Below are 14,416 nucleotides of genomic sequence, written 5' to 3'. Positions count from 1 at the left end.
CAATAATTAATTATGTGGCACACTTAATTACATACAAATGCAAGTAGGCACGCACTTTATGTGGACAGAAAGTTGAATATAGTTTAATACATTCATGGAGGAGCTGGGTGCTGCCTTTTCTCCCGTCCTTGGCCAGCCAGCGTGGGGGGCAGCATTATCTGCCGGCTCTTCTTTGCTAACCCATTATGGGAAGAAAGGGATTCCCAGGACTGCTATAAACTGAAACAAATTGACTATTCACTAGTTCTTCAGGGTGTCAGTGAAGAGGGTGGCATGGTAAGTGTATTTTCTTGGTGGGGGGGAGCTCTCTCTTTTACTGTTACTTTTTCCAAATGTCTACTCTATAACATTAATAAGTTATTTTTCTTACACATACTTGTACAATCTCTATACATACACACATATACGATCTATCTACACTACTAGTGGCACTGAGGGCAGGACAAAACCAGGGCACTAACACAGAGCAGGGCCCATCTGCTACCTGTGTGTGCTGCAGTGGAGAATTGCCACTGCTTCGCATGCTACCGCGGCAAGTAAGTGATCAAAAGCCGACAGCATGCTGGCACAGAATTAAAGGACTCTCCTAATTGCCGTGCCTCAAATTCCATCTCTAAGCCTGCTAGAAGAAAGCCTGCAAAAACTCTTTAATAAATCATAAAAATCAGAGATGGAAATTAGGTCATTTTTGCCCGTGTCTCCTACGTGCGCCGTGAGTTTGTTCCCCATGTTGTGCTGTTGAGTGCTCTGTCTCAGCAACTTCTAAATGATTCAAGTGGTGAGGCTTCTCCTGATTCCCCAGGCAAACTGTGACATAGCCCAGCACATCTTGGTGGCACTACAGTATGCTTCCCACCCACCCACCCTCATCCTCTCCACCCTGCTTTGCCTCTGTCCGATTTCAATCTATTCCTATTCCTATCTCCCTCTGACTCCTCCAAAATCTGCTCATGGTGCTACCTCAACTACCATCCGGCAAAAATTGTTGCTCAGGAAACGTTCTTCTGCCTCTCCTGTAATCCCACTGTAGTGTGCTGCTATTTTTAGGAGAAAAAGGAGGTGGTAAGGGAATGAAAGGCTGCCAGCTCCAGCTGTACAAGAATAATGCTCCAGTACATGGAAACTACATTATAGTGTTTTCCTTTAAGCACATATAATTAACCAAAACTTTCAGTATTCTGGAATGATCCACTGGAGAGAAAAAATGGAAAATGTGAGTTCCAACATAAAAATCAGCAATTTCATTTCATCTTTAAGCCCTGCAGTTGGGCCTACCATTCTGTATTTTTTTACCCACAAGATTTTACATCAGTATTTGCCTATGAGATAAATGGTTAAACCAGCAAAGTACCAGAAAACAAAAAAAAATAAATTAGTTACCTGTTATAGAAAACTACTCAGCAAGAGGCAACTCTGTCTAGTGCCAGTGTCTAAAGCGGAACTGAAACCTCTGTTTTATTCCTTGCTGAGGCACAGGGTGATGTGCTGGGTCATGCTGCACTCCTCCCAGCCATCCCTGCACCCCTTCAGCCAAGACAGATGCTAAATTCCCCACACAAGCCCCTTAATTTGTGCAGTGCCTCGGCTACCAAGACCATCTAGCAAAACTGAAAAGAATTTTTTCTTTTGAGAGCACATTTTTCTGTTTTTCAAACCAAACCTCGTATTTACTGATACCATAAAGTTAAGCATCACCTATGAGGAATAAACCAGAGATACTGGGTTTCTTGGTGCACACATTTCCCACATGGCATTGTTTCGGTTTGCACAGATGCATACATTCAGGAACCCACCCACATGCAGCTGTGGGGTGCCTGCAGCAATCCCATAGCACCAGAGAGCGGAGGGACGGAGCGCTGCACGCCCAAAGCCCTGCTCTGCAACAGCCGTAATTCAATTGAAAGAAAACAGTGATGAATTCAGCAGACGTGGTGAAGTAATCATCTCCGGGGTCCTCTGAGAGATTACAGCTTCCTGACCTAAGCTACAGTTTGTAGGGTTGGATCTTGATGTTTCTATCTAACCCAGATCAAGCCTTGCTTCATGGGCAGGCTTACTGATTTCCGTGGGAAGGCTCGCAGACAAAGACGCTATCCGATGCGAGTAGGGGTGCAAGAACAGGTCTCTCAGCTAGCATAAACATATGTTTTCTAGGTCTGGTAGAGCATTTTTTTTTTTCACAGCCTGTTTGCATTCTCTGGCTTATTAAAGGAGATTTTATTTGCAGACAGTATGTCCTAGGAAACCAGGAGGCGTTAGACATAATTGCCCTCATGTTCACATGGAGTAAACAAGGAGACTTTTCACCAGGGACTCCTGCTCCACTGCCACCAGCAATGCCCTGGGGACCCAACTGGTGAGCCCAGAAGAAGGGGCACCCCAGTGGTGACCACAGCCATGGGAAGGGGACATGAGGTGGGGAGAGGGCAGCTGGGAGCCAGGCAAAGCCACTGCTCTGCTAGGGGCCTGGGGGCGTGTATTTCTCCTCCTCTTGCCCACCACATGGCTCATCCTCCAACAACACAGCACTGACAAAGAGCCTGCAAGGCATCCATGCCCACGTCAAAAAAACTCACCCCTCACTGCCCATCTCCCAGCCAGTACTGCTGAGACCAAAACACAGCCCCTGCTTTGGGGGACGGGCTGCAGTAAAAGCCAAGTGACGGATGGACACATGCTGTGCCTCAGTAGCTGGGTTTTTAACGTGCAACAGCAACCATTGCCCATTGTCTCTAACCCGTTAAGGCAGTGCAATGACTTATCACTTCCACCACGTTGTCAGTAAGCACATATTTCATACCAATACATGCGTGCGTGCATGTAGCCGGCACTAGATCTCGCTAACACTCCCCTCCCTTTCCCCCAGATTTTCTTTATATCCACAGATGCTTTCAATTTATTCCACCCCTTGCCCCCCACACACACACGTTCCCAGTCCCCAGCTTCCACATTCTTCTCTAACCCTCCAAGCTAAAGGCTTTCCTCAGCAGGATCAAACATCTGGTGGGTGATCCTCACATGCACTTCAGTACTGCTTTTGTTTCTCGGCTCGTGAACAGATCACTTTTGATAGGTAGCAAAGCCACTGAAAGGGGTTCTCTGTCTGCAGCACACAAAGTACTTCCAAGGTCTATAAAGGAAAGGGTAAAACTGGAAGGGGTCCATATAAAAAGGGGTTTTCCTCCCCGTTTTTATTTTTGTGTGCTTTTTAAACTTTCATTTACATGTTGCCTTTTCATACACTGTGTCCTGTAGGATGCAAATAGATTTGTGATTTAGAAGATTAATTTATTTCCAGGTTTTATCCACTTTATTTAAAAATGAGCAGCTCTGCTGATACATTCAAATAAAGACCAAATAAGAAGTAAAGATTTAATTTTGCTCCGGAGACAAAAAGCTGACCATTACTCAACATTTCATGACATCACTTATTCAGGAAGCGAGCAGGAGATACGGAGCTTGCTGGCTGTACGGCACATTGTCTCAGATTAACTCGGTTGTCCCAAATACTGACCCATTTCTCCATGGATACCTAGTTCTCAGCAATCCTCCTGAGTTTCCTCTGCACTGATGCTTACAGTGATGACTACTGATAATGGCAGGCGCAGGAGCAAAGGGCCTATAGGACTCTCTTACTGACACCAAGACAAGTGGTTATGCTCCTCTTCTCCACTGCTGGTGCTGTTCCTTTCACTGGCTGGAGATCTTCCCAAAGAAAACAAGCATTTCTCTTTGGGTGTTTCCAGCCAGCTAATGTGAGAGTAAGGGCTATGCAGCTGCATCCACATTTAGACTTGGACCACTACCTCATCACTGGAAATGACAAGTGCTGGATATGCAAAATTAAGAGAGATGCTTTAAAACTAAGATAATCTTCCAACTTTTCGGTATTTCTCCTCTTTTAAAAATTTCCTTTACTGTACTTGTTCAAAATGCGTAGTGATATTTCCTAAAGTCTAGTTCTGGTAACACTACTTTACATACTCTAACTTTTGTACCAGATAAAAACAATCCATCATGATCCTTCAGAAAAAAAACAATAATAATAAAACAAAATAAAAATGTTTTTGGCTTAATCTTCAGCCTATTTGACAGCAATCATATTTCTCAGTTATACACACATTTGTTTTCACTTCATAAGAGAGAAGTTATGTCTGAACAAAATACTTTGACAATTCAAACTCTTCAATCATATTTCCAGTTAAAAATGTGACAAGTCAGATCCTAAAAGACAATATCCTAGGGCCATAATACACACTGAGAAAAGCACAGCTCCTGCAGACTCATGAAAGAGCCTTCCCTGCGTGGACTGACCCTTTGTTTTCAAAGACCAGCACACAGTGAACACGCGTTGAACGTACCCAGATTCACACTGCAGGATGTATTTCAATGTGAAAAACAGTTATAAATGCTCTGATGTTGATAAGGCTAAAGCTTGGGAGATAAAAACGATACTTCATCTCATGAGAAACAAGTATTCTTTTATAACCACTTGTAAATGGTTTGATGTCTTCTCTGAGACAACAGACAGCCCTTTACTGGTACATGAGATTTCCATGAAACAAGCCTGAATGTCACCCGCTGTGAATAGCACATTTAACACATTTCAAGAAGTTTCTGTTAACTCCAGATCACGCCTGAAATACACAGAAGTGACATTTTACATATTTAAAAAAGCCGCCATGCATTGCCCCCAAGGAATTCGCAACAAATGCACCGGACAACAAATCTAACAAAACGTAGGTGAGAGCATGCCATCGTGGGTCAAGCCTACCATCAGAGCTTGTATTATCTATAAAAAACAAACCAATATCTCAGCCTTCAAATAAAAACCCATGAGCAGTAACTTTCTTATCAAAGGTTTCCCCTTCAGACAAAAAAAAAAAAAAAGACCTCACCCTGTTTTAATGCAAAGAATTACGTAAGTCGGAGGTTCACCTTCACTCGCTCCTTCTTGGAAGAGAGAAGAAGACCCAAACTAAAATCAACCCTCTCTCCTTTCGCTGTGGTTCCCCCGAAGACAGGCACAGCCCTGCCCTGCCCAGGATGCTGGGGAGGGGTGCCCCACCCTGCTGCCCCCCACCTCCTCCTCCTCCTCTTCTCCTCCTCCAAAGGCTAAACCTGCCCACCGCAGAGGCTGGCTCCCATCGGCTGAGCTCCTGACACGCATCCGACGAGCTCCCCGTCACGCGGGGCAGCCTCCGGGGAGAAAAAGGCCATCGGCTGCCTTGCTGACGGAGGGATGGGAGGGATGCGGCTGCGCGGAGTTAGCTCGGGGAGAGGCGCGGGCCGTGCTGGCCCGATGAAATAAAGGCGATGTATTTTTAATGCACGCCAGTTCACTGCGTCTGGTTATTCGCTGCTGCAGCAAGCAGGGCTCTGGCATGCCGTGGGCTCCATTCCTGCTCAGGCAGTGCTGCAAATAAACTTCCAACAGCTCCTACCCTAATGCGGGGATCTCGAGCTGTCTTCTCCCCTTACTGCTGTACAGGTCTCATCCTAGCAGCAGAGCTGAAAGTTTCCAGCCCAAGGAGAGCAGCACAGCAGCATTCACCTCTCTGTGTACCATAGGAGTACACATACAGGTGCAGCAAGACCAGTGAATTCAATCACAGTGCTGATGCAGCAGGATGAGCTTGAGCTTTCATAAAATCACAGATATCCGAGCTGGAAGGGACCCACACGGACCATCGAGCTCAACTCCTAGGTCCCCAAAGGAGCACTCTAAAAATCAGACCATGTGTCTGTCGTTCCATGCTCTGCTCCACAGAGGAGTTTTTCTCTGTAGTTTCAGAGGAAAAGTACATACTTGACGAAATCTGATGAATCTTTGCTGGTCAAAAGCATATTTTGCTTAGTTGCTTATTTTCTACGAGATTGATACTTTTATATATATATATATATATATATATATATATACACATAAGTCTTTTCGCTTTCTGGTGACAAAGAAAACGCTGATATTATTAAAAGTAAAATGAAAGGGCGAGAGTTCAGCTTGCCACACTGCAAAGAGACGGACGCACGTGCGACACACCTAGCCTAGAGATTTTCTTTGGCAAGCACAACCTCTGACTTGCATTTATTTTGACTGCAAAGACTTCCAATGAAGCAGGTAGTTTTCCTTCTACTTCTAACTGACATGCACGTCGAGCTCGGGAAATACTTTCTGCCTCAAACACAAGCACAGGCTGCAAAACGGCATTCGGAGCTATAAGCAGGACGCCCTCCGCTTCCAAGAAAAAAATAAATCAGGAAAGTGCAAAGCCACATCAGACGCGCTCTGCTACTTGCAACGATGACAGGGGTGCGAGCTTTCAGGCTTCTCCCTTCATCTGACAAAGTTTCAGCTCTTTGAGGGAAGAAAAAAGAGCTACGGAGCCCCCCCGCACCCGCAGGCTGGGTCTCCCAGGGGATGCCCTAGGGGTTTGTTATTTTTATTTTTCCATCTCCCCCTGGCCACCGCCACTTCCACACCACACCTGGGAGTGACAAGCAGCCCCCCACGCGTGATTTCTCCGCAGGGCAGCCCCGGCCCGGCGTCTGCGACCCCCAAAAGGGAGAGTAAAGCAGGGGGGACCCCTCGCTGCCTCCCGGGGAGGGAAGGGGGGGGAAGGAACCCGGGGAGGGGGGGGGGCGCGGCGCAGGCACTGCAGCGGGCCGGGGCTGCGATGAGCTCCGTGCATAACCACACCCGCCGCATTGCAGAAGCCACGGCCGGGGGGGGGGAGGAGGGAAACAGCCCCCCCAGCCACCGCAAGGCAACGGGAGAGGAGAAGAGTGTGTGTGCGTGCGGGGGCAGCCCCACCGCCCCGCCCCACGGAGAGGATAAGGGGGGCTCCGCCTGTGCCCCACCACTCCACGCCTCCCCCCCCCCCACCCCCCCCCGCGGCGCCTGTGCCGCCTGGTGAAGTTTGCTACAAAAATAATGCTCTAAATATAAATAAAATTGCATTCCCCTCCATACACATAAACACGCAACCCCTCCGGCCCAGCCACAAGGGCGCAGCTCCCCCCCCGCCCCCCCGCAACCCTCCGGCTCCCATCACGGGGGCACCGCTCGCCGCCTCCCCCAGCATCCCGCACACCCCCCGGCCCCCAGCACCCCCCCGGCATCCCGCACAGGCCCCCCCCCCATCCGCGGCTGCCAACTTAAAAATGGCTCCTGGGAGCGGGGCTTGCTTCTCCGCCTCTCTATATAAATAGGTGGATTTAAAAAAGAAAAAAAAAAGATAGAAAAAAAAAATCGGAGGAGGGGGTGTGTGCAATCTGCAACACCCCCCCACACACACACTCGGGCATACCCTCCGCTTCCCCGTGCCGCAGGAGCTCCGCGGTACCTTGGTGGCGGTGCCGGGGGTGGTGGCACCGGTGGCGGTGGCACCGGGGCTGCTCCCGGCGGCGGCGGCGGCCACGCGTCAGCAGCAGCCCGGCTCTGCCCAGGGCGAGCCTCGCTCCGCCGCTCCGCAGCAAATCAGGGCTGTGCAGGCTCCTCCGGAGAGAGGGAGGGAAAAAGGAAAGGCAAAAAAAAAAAAAAAAAAAAAAAAAAAAAGCTCACGCCAAGGGGAAAAAAAAAAAAAAAAAAAAAAAAAAAGGCAAATGCTGGATGCTGGCAGGGGGAGAGGGGGGTGTTGATGGGGTGCACCCCATGCACAGAGCAAGGAGCCCCACCTGCACTCAGGGAGGGTCCGGCCGGTTTTTGGCTCAGCGAAGTGATTTCTGCTCTGCAGAGAAGTTTAGCTGCTGCAGTTGGAAACGATAAGGAGGCTGCCTGTGAACTTAAAACCAGCAAGCTGGATGCTGACAAGGTCTGGCTTTGATTGACCTGCGGGATTTTGGCTGGGGAGGGGGAGTATCAGCCTTCTAGATTTTAATTTCAAGTGACAAACCACATGCTTTCAACTATTTCACTCAACATCATCACCAAAGCAGAAAGAAACACAGGTCCTAGTGCACATTGGCTCCTGAGCCATAAAGGGCGATGTAACACTTAAGATGACTTTGGAGTTTTGCTAGTGCGCCTAACGCAACACAAACCACAACCCGACACACGTCAGGAAGCGTCACAGATTCTGAGTGTGCACCAAAGCCCTTCGGGAAGGGATAATCTGACTTGCACCATTTCATTTTGGTAAATAGGTAGCTGCTCTTAGAGCACATAACTGAGCTCCCTGCCATCTGGCTACAAGGGCCAGGAGTAGCTCTGGGAGCTGAGGTTCTGCTGCATCACGGTGCTCGGAGGCACTGCTCATTCCCTTCTCTGGGGGAGCAGCTAAAAGTGCTCCTGCCCACGGTGGGACCAGCCACATGAAGGCTGCTGCCCTGTCTGGCTGCAGAACTGCAGCCCAACACACTCCCACGCTGCACCCTCGTTCTGCTGCAAGGAACTGGGTAAATCAGGCTTACCCTTCAGTATATGTTGAGAGCTCCCCCAAAATAATAATCTCCAAATGAGATTCAGGCCTCTGATATGAATCAGGGGGTGGGTGGGGGGATCTCCTTTAATTAGTCGCATCTCCGTGGGATTTCAGAAAGGAAAGCGGTTTTGACAGTAGGCAGCGGATGTGCCACAGCTCAGCTCTGCAAACCTGCACTGCTCTGTGCTGAATGCAGAACTGCCGCTTAGCAGACCTGGCACGCTGTAACAGGCACAAGAAAGAGAGAGACTTCAAAGGGAAAATGTGTGCCATCGACTGAGAGAGGGCATACCTCCAGTCATGCAGTTTAAATAAAACAACTTTTGTACGCTTCCCCATCAGGAACTCTGGAAGTCATCGTGAACCACAAGGGAATGTACTAGACAGCTAAGACATATATTAGAGTTAACAAGGCTTGGTTTCGGGAAAGAAGAAAGTAAGAAAAGGACAGAGTTGGTTTGAATCAATTAAGCATCTCAAAAGTAAGCTAAGAGACTGAAGAAGTATTATTATTTGAGAACAGCTCAAGATTTCCCAGCTCAGCCTTTAGCAGCTATCACCCTATCCGTTGCAGAGGGAGGTGGTGGCACTGCTTTCAAGCAGAGGGGCAGCAGAGCTTTGGAGCAACATCTACTGTCCTTGAGCAGGGAGATTTGCCCCACGGTAATATCACACCCTGTGATCCCTTCTGTGGATATATTGTGTATCTAACAGCATCTTTCATCTGAGGATCTAAAAGCTTTCAGCACATTGATTTAACCTCAAAACATCAAGCGGTATTAATAGGCTGTTCCTCCAAGCAGGAAATCTTTGCATCGGATATTTAGTAGCTGGAACCTCTGCACTGCCAATATGGGCTGAGTTTCCGAGTTTTTAGCCCTCACAATCTCACTGACTATTGCTTTTTTTTTCCCCTCTCTTTCAATGTTATTTTCTAATTCTGAAGTGGGTTAGTTGGCCAGCCTGCCCTGACTCCTGTGAGATGGGAGCTCAGTGGAAAGTTTGTTTCCATGAATCAGCATTTTTAAAATTACTATTTAAAAAGAAAACAAAAAACAAGCTGTTCTTCCAGTGGTTTTTAGTGAGACCTCATCCATACTCTTCCCACATAGGTGGGAAACTTGAATAATCCCCCCATGCTTCCCTGGCGTGATACCAGTGTTTGTATAGATGAAAAATCCAGGCAGTGCTAGAAGGGACTCTGATCTCCTGCCTTGTTATGTGATGATAGGTTCACTCCTGCTATTTTCTTGCACTTTTGGAGGTCAAGCTTCAGAGCTGGGTATCAGGAGGAACCGATTTTGATGTCTCTACTGTAGTTCCTGTTCATCTCCACCCCCGACACACTGCACTCGGTGCAGCACAAGGCAGCCAGACACACAGCCCCTGCTGCATGCCACAGGAAGGGGCCAGCCTGCTCTCTGCTCGAGGTTTGTTTTTTTAACTCCTACCTTTTGCTAATTTGAAAGGGGCCCGAACTTGGGAGGGATGAAGGATGCCACACTCTTGCAGCTTGTAGTAGTTGCCCTCAACATGCAGCCTTTGAACTCTTCACATCCTGCTTGTTCTAGCCACGAGCTCTCTGCATGCCGCTACTCAAGGACCATCTCCTCTCCACTGCTGACTGCTGAAAGCTCCTCCCAGCCCATATACTACCAATATACCTTTGCCCTTATGACAAGAGTCTCATCATCTTCCCCTGTAAGGTAGTGTCCTCCCCCTGTGCCATACACCTTTCTTGCATTTCTTCCTGGAAGAGGATCCTCATAGAATCACAGAATATCCTGAGCTGGAAGGGACCTCCAAGGACCATCGAGTCCAACTCCTGGCTCCACACAGAAAACACCCAAAAATCAGACCCTGTGTCTGAGAGTGTTGTCCAAATGCTGCTTGAACTCTGGCAAGCTTAGTGCTGTGACAACTGCCCTGGGGAATTCCTCCATTTCCTATTCATGGAAGGAGCTAAATGCACATTCATACTGCTTCTGTGCTCCCCTGAGGTCCTCTGGGGAGGAAGACACACAGGTATGGAGACATCAGAACCAACACATGCTGACACCCAACTGTATGAGCCACAAAGTCATCCAGGAGATTGATGCTAGGGTGGGGAAATGGGTAAAACATGCAGGAAGCTCTGCCTTCCACTCCCTTTCCCATCCTTCCCTTCCAGTTTTCCGGTTGGTGAACACAACCAACTTTTTGGGAAAGCCCCACAGAGGGAGGGAGGAGAGACCTGGTGTGAACAGACAGGGAGGAATAAGGACAAAAGTGAGCCTCTGACACAAAGCAGGCAAATTACAGGTGGGAAAAGGTGCAAATACTCATACGCACATCCTTTCCCATGGGGCACCAGTAAGAGAAGAGCACTCATGAGGAAAATGGGCCTGTGCAGAACATTTGGCCATGACAAGGGCTTTTTTTTTTATAGGAGAGGGCAATGGGGAGACACAGGGTCTCTGCCAGGAAGGGATGAATAGGCAACCCTGGAAGAGCTGGGACAAGGATTATTGACCAGCCCTGGGAACTGCTGCCTAAAACATTCTTGTGATTCCCTAATTGATTGGACATGGCATTCAAAATAGCACATTACAGAAAAGCAAGACACAAAAATGCTATCAAACTCCGCAAAAGGCCGTCTCAAGCCCAGCCAACAATGAATTAGCCGGGTACAGCACTTAGAAAAATGGGAAGTACTGTAAAAGTAGTAGCATTATTACAGCAGTATTAGGAAGATATTTCTCCGCAGACGCGAGCTTGGCACTATCTGTCTAGACGGGTAGATGGTTTTGGAGTCGAACTGTTTTTTTATTTTTTTTTTATTACCGTATCCACTTCAATTTATTAAAAGCAAACTGTTCTGCCCATGACTCATGCAGCTTAGCTTTCTGCATGGCAATGAAACAAAATTCTCATTATTAAAAGCCATCACTGTGAGACAGCATGTGAAGGTTAGGTTTAGAAATCAGACCAAATCTTCTATTTCTGTCTTCCCTCATTGCAAGCGTTATGCCCACATACCTCTAATTGGCCAGCATTACCATTTGCTTAAAATACAGAAGATACAAACCTTTTGGCAAGATATGAGACTCCCCTTAGTGCAACTCCAGTGACACAGGTCAAGCTCACGACATGGGTTAGCTGACCTCAGTACAGAAACTTACTTGCTCTATTGTCTGATGCAAGTCTTGCTCTGCCAGTCAATGCTAAACCCACCCAATTTTAAGACCACTGAAAGAACACTCAGTAAATTTGGCTCCTGTGCTTCTGCAACTGAAATCCTGTGAAGATTTACTGCAATTAATTCAGCATTGCCCTTTGCCACTTTCATATCTGTAGCTGCTTTCTGACTGAGAGAATTAGCTGGATTATTAAGACATTACCTCCTGCTGCATTTCTCCAGCCCTCCTCACTAACCAAATGTAACCAAAGTCTTATGCATTTAAGATGCTTTGGGTTGTACCTGAGGCTGTGTCCAAAAACGGACATGCATTAGTTTTCAGAGTAACAAATTTAAGTTTTTATCTCAATAAGGTTTTCAATTTTAATTTATTTTGACAATGCATAATCATTACTACAATTTAGCTGTACTCTACACTCATATACTCTGAGTCTAGCAAACAAAAAATACAGAAGATATATATTAGTGTTCACTGCGTATTGTATTTTAATTTAAGTAGGGTTCCTAAACAGATCAGAAATACACGAGGCAAGAACAACTCTCGTTTACCATTGGTCATGCTATGATCGAGAGCATCCTAGATGGTGACCACCTCTACAGCAAGGTTAACACAAGCTGTTCTGCTTTACTGGGGTCGTGTCTGTTGAGTCCATCTACTTTTGCCCATGACATGCTGGCTTCTCCCCCACCCACCCAAATCCATGCTGTGGTCTCCCACCCACCCAAATCCCTCTACTTGTGGTACATTAAACAGGAAAGTAGTCCTTCCCCATTTTCCATGCCACTAAACTGTCTTGCATTTAAGTTACAAAACTATCTGTAACCCCTCTATGTCCTCTTTTCATGAAGCATCTAATTCAGAGAACTTTACCTTGAGCATAATCTAGTCTCACTGACTCAAAGGAGAATTAATGCACATATTTATTAAGTACTGTCAGAAATAGAAATGACATCCTGAATCATCATGGCCTTCTAAAAATCTCTTTTTGAAATACCTCTTCCTCATGACACGTATAATAAAATGACTCTCAGTGGCCACATTAATAGACATAGCCCTCAACTGCTTTTATATCATTAGTCTTCTTAGGCTGCAAGATTTACCAGGTAGGGAAGGCACTTTAATGAGTGTTTGTATAGCACCCAACACAGTTCACCTCTCATCTTGATGAAGGTTAATAGCAATTAAGAGAAGTGCTAATAGGTTCTTATTTAAACGAATAGCATTACAATAAGCATAAGCGTAGGTAAAAGTGTTATTAAGAAACATAGGAAGTTCAGCTCAAGAATGAACACATCTAGCCTATATCCATAGCCCTCGCACTCTATGCCCACCCTGCAGCCTGCCATGGTTTCACAGCCATCTTAAAGGTCAGTACCATCAAAAAGAGTCCCCATCCTTCACCTAGTTCCTGGCTGCTCCTTGCCACCTTCACCCAGCCACTGCAAGCATTTATCGAGTCCATGGGAAGAAGCAAGTAAACCTATTTGAGTTAAAACTGAAAAAGGAAGGACCATAAATCTGACCGGTTCCTCTCTATGATTCCCCATGAGATCCCTTCAATATTTCTACAGTGTCAGAAACATGGGGGGTGACATGAAAAGCAGAGATGCTGGCAGTCACACTGCCTTTTTTGGCAGCCACACCAGCTTGTGCTGGCATTAGACAGTGGTGTTGGACATGAGCCTTTATTTATGTGAGCAACTGCTCCAAATTATCCCTAACCTTCAGGACCTGCATGACTGGGCTCCCAGAGGCCAGTCCACCTCTATCCAGCAGCCTGCCTCTGAGCACAGTGAGGAGATCCTCCATGTCACATCTATAACTTAGGCTCTTTGAAAATACATTAGGTTTTAAAAGCAAACTTTAATTAAATTTACAATTGACATTCAGATTCACCTTGTTTGATGGGACAGTTGATAGTGCTGGGTTCAAACAGTACAACTGAAATAAACTTATTGAGAAGTGAAGAAACCCATCGCCTCCCTCTGTGTAAACGTGTATTTCTCCCACTGCTACTTAGTTTTGTTTGTTTGTTTGTTTATTTTTTCTCCTTGAGAACTAACAGTAAGAGTTGTTATAGAAATTCTTATTCTCTTTCCCTTGATGAAATATACTGTCATACTGTAAAGGCAGGGTGCCCTATGTGGATTATATCCTGTGATAGAAAAGTAGCATGCTCCACTTGCTTCTTTCTTACTGAAACATAGCTAATTACTAACCTGACACAGAGCCCCAAAACAGCACAGCGGGTCTGGTTTTGTATCTCTCACTGAAGAGCAAACCCTTTAATAGCACAAAAACATTACATTGAGAGAGAAGAAAAACTCATCATCTTCAACCCACAGCTTTAACAAACTAAACAAATTACACCCTCACAAATGACAATGATATATATTTGTGTCCTAGGCACTGAAAAATACCTAAGAAAGGCATCTCAGCCTCTCACCTTTTTGAAAAGCTTTTTACACTTCACAGATAATGACTGTCATAAACAGCACCTCACAGTGCAAATGTTTAATTTACCACAGATGCCCCAAACCAACACTTCCAGGAGCAGGTTTGCTCAGTTGCCATCGGACCACCACTACTCCGCCTGTCTGCAAACATCTGTCTGACTGCTCCGGGAGACTGACACACCAAGCAGTGACCTGAATGCCTTCAGCATCAGGCCATCTTGCCACTTTGGAAAAGTTTCCTATCAGGCTTATTTCTGAGTAGAGCACAAGCTTACGTAAAGACCCTCCAGCTCCTTTTCCACAAAATTGCTGTGTGCAAAGTTCGTGCTCATTAGTAAAAGAGATGTAGGAATTCTGGCATTGC

At 46.5% G+C, this 14,416-nt stretch overlaps 1 protein-coding gene across 24 annotated transcripts in view; it reads right to left on the bottom strand.

Annotated features, from left to right (window-relative positions):
* The window catches only part of EPB41L3 (erythrocyte membrane protein band 4.1 like 3), a 141,552-nt gene that overhangs the window by 88,190 nt on the left and 38,946 nt on the right, over window positions 1-14,416 (bottom strand). For 20 of the 24 annotated variants that reach the window (XM_084508083.1, XM_084508105.1, XM_084508089.1 and 17 more), the window contains exon 1: window positions 7,341-7,460. The exons of 2 other annotated variants lie outside the window; for them this stretch is intronic. The gene's annotated coding sequence lies outside the window, so the exon portion shown is untranslated. Of the gene's footprint in view, window positions 1-4,898; window positions 5,017-7,304; window positions 7,461-14,416 lie in introns of those variants that run through there. 2 more of the 24 variants (XM_084508094.1, XM_084508101.1) reach the window with 2 other exon arrangements.

Source organism: Aythya ferina, assembly GCF_964211825.1.
Source record: "Aythya ferina genome assembly, chromosome: 2".
Taxonomy (NCBI): Eukaryota; Metazoa; Chordata; class Aves; order Anseriformes; family Anatidae; genus Aythya; species Aythya ferina.
The sequence above is the reverse complement of the archived record's forward strand: the minus strand, read 5'-3'. Positions and strand labels throughout refer to the sequence as shown.